A 6,502-nucleotide genomic window follows, 5' to 3' on the forward strand; every position below is an offset into this window, starting at 1 on the left:
CAGTAATTAAATAACCACTATTTTCTCCTCTATTGAAAACTCGCAGTCGTTGCCATTAATATCACACCTTTCCAAAATCTCCATATAAATACAAACAAAATTCTGATTTCAAGCGAATAGATCGCACCATTAACCACTTGAACAAGTTGTTCATTCACTTACAGAGCACACCGTTGTTTAATTTTTTGTTGGGTATGTTGTCCTTGGTGTATTGTAATAGGCTACATGTAACATAAAAAATACACCACAAGTAAGATGTTAAAAATATATATGAAAAAATGAGTATCATTATTTTCATCTAGTTAACGCTAGTTCAAAATAAAGGTAAGTGAGTCTTTTCCATACCATCAAAAAGACTTTATTTATAATTCAAAGTTATAAACAAACTATGATTGAAAATTAATAACTTCATAAGTATATTAAATTATATACTAAATTTATCTTTCACCATAATGATACATGAAATTAACAATTCAGGAAGTATGGAGGCGTATATGCCAAGAACATGATGAACTTGCAAGGTTCATGCAGGATGGCAGGGGCAACGATGAAGGCGGCTGGATGTGTAGTAGATGGGTATTACCTCCAGAAGGGAAAATCAACTTGTGTGTCGATGGGAGCTACAGAATTCAGGAACGATGTATGAGCTCAAGAGGTCTTGTTCGTGACGTGCAAGGGCGGTGGGTATTTGGCTTCCGGCTTTTCAGGAAGGAGGTAATGAGTTGATCTCATAAACTTGTGCGTTGAATCATGGGTTTCTCATGGTGTGGGAGCGCGGGTTCCGCGACATGATATGCAATGTGGACTGTAGAAACCTTCTACGATCACTCGAGGATGAGGAGAGTCGTTGGTTTCTACCAATTCTTGCTAATATCAAAGAGTTCATGAACATGGACTGGAATATTTTGTTGGTGCACGTTAGCCAGGAGTGTAATGACCCTGCAGATTGGTTAGCAAGGAAAGGAACAACCACAACCTCTATACCCTTTGGCGTGATAGAGAACCCTCCTTTGGAGTTAACAATCCTTATTCTGAGGGATCGGTTAGCAGTTGTTTAGTTTCGTTTTGTTGTTAAGTTTCTGTTGTATAAAAAAAGTGAAATTAACAATGAGTTTTAAAATGAAATTGAATTGCAAGAAAGAACTTCATAACAAATAATTTCCATAATCTCATTCAACGGCAAAAAAGGATCGCAACTATAGTTATTATAAAATTTCTTGTAAATTACATGCAAAAGAAGAAAGCGAAAAAAATCCTAAGACATGTTTCTTAAGTTCAATTAGAAGAGACCACATCTTTTTTTTTTTTTTGAAAGTTAAAATTTATTGAAAGAGAAATCAGACTGGGAACAAACTTTCCCAGTTGAGGAACAAGTTCAAAACAAAATAAACTTGGGGACCCCTACAAAGCAAGACAAAAACAAAAAACACTAAACGTACCAGTACAGAACAACCACATCTTGACAATACAACATTTTCATTATGAGGAACCAGTAGAGGGGTTTCAAGCATCGATGACCAGCAAACATGGGTGAATGGTGCAAGTCTCACCCTTTTGAAGAGTGCATGTGTTTTACGGTTTTGGAGGATTGGAAACAGGTCCTAATTGATGATCATTGGATTGTTGTCCGGTGTGCTTCTGAACAAAATCCTTAAAATCTTCCTTGCTTACTAGATAGACAGGAAAATTTCCTTTTTTGTTACTAGTTTTTTCCACACCTAGATAGTCTTTATTGTAGTATTTTGAGCTCCCCATTTCAAAGATGCACACGCTAGAATATAGACTTTGAAAATTCCAACAAGGATACTCCCAAGAACTTCAAATTTTGTAAATACTAAATACCACTAACCAAAACTTAATTTATCCTAAAACTCAAAGATTTTCACAAGTAACAGGATTAGAAAATGAGACTTTGAAGAATAACAAGAAGCATAAGATGAATGAGAGACAAAAGAATAATGAAAGAAAGTGATGAAGAAAGAAGCAAATGATGATGATTTTATAGTATTCTTCATCAGTGAGAAATGAAAGATGGAAGTTCGTGATGAGATAGTCAAAGTGAACAATAAGTCTCCATTGTGACTTGACCAACGACTTGGTAGATATAAGTTAAAAAATATATAATATACTTTTTTATATAGAATACCATACATATGATATGGGTATTTTTAAATAAAATTATATTTTTCTACTTTAAAAGTTTGACCTGACTTTTTTATTTTAAAGATATTTGGTGATTTTCAATTTTTTTACCTTAAAATATATTTTTATATTAGTTTTTTTTTTGGTCAATTATTATTTTAAAGTTGCTTGTTGAAATATATTTTTTTGAAGATATCTAAAACTATTTTTACCACTTAAAAACCTTATCAATAATAATTTATATATATTAATCTCAATAACTATTTATATATTTTTAATTTTCTTTAACCTTGGTTAATAAGTATCATTAATTATTTAATATTTTCAAATAAATAATTATATTTTTTAAATAAAATCATTGGTTTAGGTAATTATGTTTAATAATGTTTAAAAAACAATATAAATTTACTTATAATACTTTTGAATGCATAAACTATGCTCAGGTGTCTTTAGGTGTGCGAGTTTTATTTTTAATTTACAAGATCTATCATATGCGCACAAAGTCAAACTATCTATTGAAAAGATAAAGAAGCAAGGCTTACAAACCTACATCATCTACAAGACATCACCAAAAGCATTACAAGTACGTTCAAGTTTAGAATGTCAGCTTGATTTTTGGACAACATGAAACATCAATTGTATGTCAAAGATAAATTCCTCGTCTTTAAAAGTAAATAACATGGAAAAGGGAACACGTTGTACGCTAAAATATCTAGTATGATGAGGAGCATTTCCTGAATGATAGCTCAAGTGATATGAGCTAGGGGACTTATGTGTTGGGTGGGGGAAGTCCATGGATTAATCCCTGGAAGGTGAAATTTATCTTTCCGATGTACCAAAATGATGAGAGTATTTGAAAATAAAATGAGCTTTTATTTTATATTTGAAAATTATAAAGGAATTTACCCTGAAAATAAAAGAAGACTTTATCAACATTGAGCCAAGCACCATGTGCAGCAGCCGGTCCAGGAACATGCACCATCAAATTCTTCCCTTGATTTGTGGCACTTGATTTATGGGTCCCATCCTTCGTCGTGGTTACGCCTAGGGTTTGTCCCTTTCTCCATTGCTTGTTCTTAGTCCGCCTTCACTGACTTTGCTGTCGCCGACTTGGGTGAGACACCCTGGGTTTTCGTCGGGGCAGCAATGGAATTTCGCTGCATGTGACCATATTAGCCGCACGTTGGGCACAAAAGATATAACCCTTCATATTCAATGTTATACCGTGTTTCCTCCAAGTAAAGTGTTCCAACCACAAGTTCATCCAAATCAATCTCTACGCAAATCCTTACGAATTCCTCTCACCGAATATCAATGATACCCATGTCAACTTTGATTGGTGTGCGTGTGCCCACACCCTAAATCGGGTATATGTCAACCGTAATTTCGCTGCATGTGACCATAGTAGCCACACGTTGGGTACAAAAGATATAAACCTTCATATTCAATGTTAAACCATGTTTCCCTTAAGCAAAGTGTTCCAACCACGTGTTCATCAAAATCAATCTCTACGCAAATCCTTGCGAATTCCCCTCAGAAAATATCAACGATACTAATTTTAGGGTCATTATGATTCTTTCATCGTAGAACTCCAACCCTAAATCAGGTATGTGTATCCAAACCATTGTGGTATTGATGCGCGAGTTGGCAGCCACAAACCCTTTTTTCCACGGTTTGACGGACATATAATGGTCAAAGATTAGCCGCTGCACTCTGGTTAACACCCTTTCACGGTTTGCCTTCTGAAAAAATTGTACCATGTAGTATTAATGATGGACATCCATAACCTCAAAACAACATGTTGGTTTCCACAACCGTCGTAGCTTCTCACACATGACCGATTGACCGTGTATCCGATTATCTTTCCCAGTAGCTTAATTACCAGACACTCTGCCCATGGCTGACTTATATATGATTCAACATTTTTGGTTCAATCCTAAACTTAGGGAAGAGTTGATTGTTCTCCACAAGCTCCCTTCGCATGATGCCCTTGTCAACAAGATTCTCCGCATCTTTTGGTTCACAGGCCTCCTTCCCTAGCATTGTTTTTCTTGAATGTTGGTTTTCTAGTCGTGGTTGTTCTTCCACCTCCGCCATTAGCCTCCGTCAGCGGCTCCCCGTTATGTATGCTCGCGTCTCCCATGCCTTAATTCTCGTAAACTTGTCAGATTTTCGTTAACGATGTTTATGGTAGTTGTTATTGCCACCTCCTCACATCTAGTTCACCCCCCTTAAAAGTGTGAAAAATACTAAAATGCCATTAATAAAAAAGTGAAAATACTAAAATACCATTAATGAAAAAAAAAACATAACAGCTCTCCACCTCCACCCTCACATCCTCTTTCCTCTTTCTTTCCTCACCCACAACACTCATCTTCATCTCATCTTCATCCTATCTTCATACTCATCTCCAAACTCAATCTCCATCTTCTCCTCTCTCCTTCTTCTAACGTCGTCGTCACCCATTCCCATTTGTTCGTCATCGTCGCCACCCCATTGTTGGTCGTCACCGTTACTGTCGTCGTTTTTAGATTTGTTTTTTTTTTCCTGCAACTAAACACTTTAAAGTGTGTGACTCACGCACTAAGTATGTTGAAGGAATAATTGATATCAAATGATTTTTAAAAATTATGAAGGAATTTTGGGTCTGTGACATAGCTCTTGTGGCGAAGCGACAAACGTGCAATTACTTTATTTTTCTCTTCAACTTTGTAGTTGACTCGGTCTTGATCAGAAACCGTAAAAAAATCAATTTTTGAGACCGAAACGTTGGAAATCTTCAATTTTCGCAGTGCACACACTTTATAGTGAGAATGAGAAAATTTTCAGTGTTGTTTTTAGGTTTTACGAATATAAGGAGATATAAATTTTTTTTTTGGTACATCGGAAAGATAAATTGCACCCGCTAGGAATCGATCCCTGGACCTCCCCTACCCAACCCATATGTCCTTCAAACTAAGCAGAGTCTCTTCAGAGGGTCTGAATGCTGATCTGGTTCTGACTGGTTCATCTTTGTTTCCCAGAATCAACTCCTTAGGGTGAGAGGCAACAATTCTGCTCTTCTTCTGAGGCTGTGAATCAGAGGGACCAACTTCCTCTGGAGAGTCTTCCTCTGGCTCAGCTTCCTCTGGAGCTTTGCCTTTATCAGAAACATTTATACTCATATCTGCAAACTTTTCAACTAGCTTTGACTGATTAGAGTCAAACTTATCATCAAATCTAACATGAATAGATTCTTCAATAGTTTTAGTATCAATATTATAAATTCTAAAGCCTTTAGAACGATCAGAGTAACCAAGTAATATACATTTAGAAGATTTAGAATCAAACTTATGCAATCTATCCTTAGTATTCAGAGCATAGCAGACACAACCAAAAGGATGAAAGTAAGAAATGTTGGGCTTTATTTTCTTCCATAATTCATAAGGAGTCTTATTCATAATTGATCTGATATAGATCCTGTTCTGAATGTAACATGTTGTGTTTACTGCCTCAGCCCAGAAGTGCTTTGCCATGTCAGTTTCTTGAAGCATGGTTCTAGCCATCTCTTGAAGAGTTCTATTCTTCCTCTCAACAACACTATTCTGTTGAGGAGTTCTAGGACAAGAGAAATCATGTGCAATTCCATAGGAATCAAACAGACTCTCAAACTCATGATCACTTCTGACACGCATTATCCTGCAAGCCTTCTCATTTTGCACTTGGGCAATAAAGGTAGAGAACACAGAATGAGACTCATCCTTGCAGGATAGAAATTTTACCCATGTCCAACGGCTATAGTCGTCAATAATGACCATCCCATATCTCTTGCCACCTATAGACTCAGTTTTCACTGGTCCAAAAAGGTCGATATGCAGAAGTTCCAACAGCCTTGAGGTGGAAACAACATTATTTGCCTTGAAAGGGACTTTTGTAAATTTGCCTTTCTGACATGCTTCACAAAGAGCATCTGAAGAGAACTTCAGAGTGGGTAAGCCCCTGACAAGGTCAAGCTTACTCAGCTGAGAAATCTTTCTCATACTGGCATGCCCTAACAGTCTATGCCATACCCATTGCTCCTCATTAACAGAAAGAAGACACTTTACTTTCTGAGTTTCCAACTCAGACAATATGATCTTATAAGTGTTGTTCCTCTTCTTGCTGTTAAACAGAACAGAGCCATCAATCTGACTTACAGCCCTGCAAGACTTTTGATTGAAGATAATATCATAACCCTTGTCAGCTAATTGACTTATAGACAATAAGTTATGATTTAAGCCATCTACCAACAGAACATTATCAATGCATGGACTATTATCAACACCAATAGTACCAGAACCAACAATTTTACCCTTCTCATTGCCACCAAAGCCAACTTCGC

This window comes from Lotus japonicus, chromosome 4 (genome assembly GCF_012489685.1).
Source record: "Lotus japonicus ecotype B-129 chromosome 4, LjGifu_v1.2".
Classification (NCBI taxonomy): domain Eukaryota; kingdom Viridiplantae; phylum Streptophyta; class Magnoliopsida; order Fabales; family Fabaceae; genus Lotus; species Lotus japonicus.